Raw genomic sequence first — 2,735 nt, 5'->3', positions numbered from 1 at the left:
AAAAAAAAAAAAAAAGATATTTCAATGTGGAAACCACAGTTAGGGGAAAATACCACAAAAGTAACTGAAAATTATCTTACTATTGAGTAATTAAAAAATATTTCTCCCTCAAGTGTCAGGAAGATTATCTTGCTCCTCTTTTCCATGGGGAACTCCAGGGTATTTGATAAGCTGCCTATGGAGAAAGCACGGAGATAAGTGGAAACCCGCTTAAGTATTGGATCTACAATCACATATATTTAGAGATACCCATGCTCACATTATACATTGCCTTAGTCTGTTTAGTATAGATATCAAGGAATAATTGAAGGCAGGTAATTTATACACAAAAGAGGTTTATGTGACTTAGGATACCGCAAACTGTATGAGAAACGTGGCATTAACATCCACTTGGTTTCCAAGGACTTCAGGCTGCTTGGACTCATGGGGGTGGAAGATGAAACAGTGCCGGCATGTTGAGAGATCCCATGGCAAAGAGAAGCGAGGTGGGGAGGTGCTGGGCACTTCTTTTTTAACAACCATCTATTAAGAGAACTAATAGAACAAGAACTCACTAACCTCCAAGAGTGACTGAGTTAGTCTATGTGTGCATTATTATAATCATAAAGGACACACCTTCATGACCAAAACATATCCCACTAGGTTCTAGCTCCCATCACTACCACACTAGAGATTAAATTTCAACATGAGATTTGAAGGGAATACCCAAATAATACCCTACGTTGAAGACTTTCTAACTGCTGCCTGATTAAGCAGCATCAGCTCGAATTGTGTATTCAGAGCCGTCTTTCTATCTTGGTTTCTCCTTTATATCTAATCAAGTGAGTCTACCTTTTGTACTTGTCCCTGCTTATCTGCTATGACTAATTAGCAGTCACCTAAGTGTTACTAAGTGATCGATTAGTCCTATTGAGGATTACAAACTTCAATTTGCTAAATGTTCTCATAGGATTACAGATACATAATAATTGTTTCTGAAGATACCTGACCTTCTTTTTCCATTGTACTAGCCAAACTAAGCCATGCCCACCTTACATTTGTGGATAACTTACAATAACAACTTTTAATGAAGGCATTTGATATTACTTGAAGGAAAATATAATACGTTGGAAATAAAAACATTATTTTGAAACTAAAGTATAATTTTCTTCCTAAGTATTTTGTTTCACTCTAACAGAAAATAATGGGTCGTTTTGTCAGTCTTTTTTTTTACCACTTTTCTAAACAATAAATTATTTAATCCTGCTTATGAGAATGTTAACAAATTCTATATGGTGCCACCATCAGACACAATATATTAAATGGAATTGAAATAATATGCTTTGTTTCCTATCATCATGCATGCCTCAAAAGGATTGTTTCCTGAGGGATAGGCTTTAGAAATTTAAAGACTATACATTTGTTTTAGTTCACAATCCCACCAAGAAAATGACATGAAGGTTATTTTAACCAGTTTGATGAAAATATTTCAAATTGTATATGAGAACAGCACACTGTACCCCATGACAGTATTAATGTACATAGCTATGATTTAATAAAAAAAGACTATATGTTTGTTTTAATGTTAAAACAAACAAACAAAAACATGAAGTTAAATACTGTTATTGATCTGAGTTACAAAATCCAGCCTGTACTCTGCTCAGCTTCCTTCTTTGAAGATTGCATTTTGAGATAACACGACCCAAAAGAAATCACTGAAAAATATTTTTGTATTTTAAAAATTTTCTTCCAGACCTGAAGCACAAAAGTGAGACTGTTTCAACTATTTAAGCCATTACAGTTGAGTCCACATGGAATGCATATAGACTATATTTCATTTTTCACATAAAACCACATTGTCCTTAGAGATGAGATGTAGTTTAGAAATCTGTTCCAATGTAGTGAATTTTCCAGAATACGGATGCAATGGGATAAGATGTGGAGAAAAGGAAACACTGAGGCATGTGTGGCAGCTGCTGAAGGGTTATGAGGTGGACCTGGGCGGCCAGCTGGGCTCGGAGCCGAGCTGGGTCAGGATGGACAAGGACGTGCTGACCACTCTAAAGATTCTCATCATTGGCGAGAGTGAGGTGGGGCAAGTCCAGCCTGCTCTTGAGGTTCACAGATGATACTTTTGATCCAGAACTTGCAGCAACAATAGGCGTTGACTTTAAGGTGAAAACAATTTCAGTGGATAGAAATAAGGCTACACTTGCAACATGGGATACTGCTGCTCAAGCGAGGTTTAGAACATTAACTCCAAGGTATTACCGAGGTGCACAGGGTGTTATATTAGTTTATGATGTCACAAGAAGGGACACCGTTGTTAAACTGGATAATTGGTTAAATGAATTGGAAACATACTGTACAAGAAATGTCATAGTAAACATGCTAGTTGGAAATAAAATTGATATGGAAAATCATGAAGTCGATAGAAATGAAGGCCTGAAGTTTGCATGAAAGCATTCCATATGATTTATAGAGGCAAGTGCAAAAACGTGAGATGGTGTACAATGTGCCTTTGAGGAACTTGTTGAAAAGCTCATGCAGATACCAGGACTGTGGGAAAGTGAGAACCAGAATAAAGGAGTCCAACTGTCACACAGTGAAGGCAGCAGAGGCGGGGCCTGTGGTGGTTATTGTTCTGTGTTATAAACTCTGGGAAATTCCATCCTTCTCTTGCATATTTGATCAGATAGCATCATCTTTCTTTTTTTTTTTTTTTTTTGAGATAGAGCCTCAAGCTGTCCCCCTGG

At 37.0% G+C, this 2,735-nt stretch overlaps 1 pseudogene; it reads left to right on the top strand.

Moving 5' to 3' along the window:
* Nucleotides 1-2,015: 2,015 nt before the first annotated feature.
* Nucleotides 2,016-2,634, top strand: LOC100954026 (annotated as a pseudogene).
* The last annotated feature ends 101 nt before the right edge of the window (nt 2,635-2,735 follow it).

The sequence above is a fragment of the Otolemur garnettii genome, unplaced genomic scaffold (assembly GCF_000181295.1).
Source record: "Otolemur garnettii isolate 467f Iridium unplaced genomic scaffold, OtoGar3 scaffold00117, whole genome shotgun sequence".
Lineage (NCBI taxonomy): Eukaryota > Metazoa > Chordata > Mammalia > Primates > Galagidae > Otolemur > Otolemur garnettii.
This window is presented reverse-complemented; position numbering and strand designations above follow the sequence as displayed.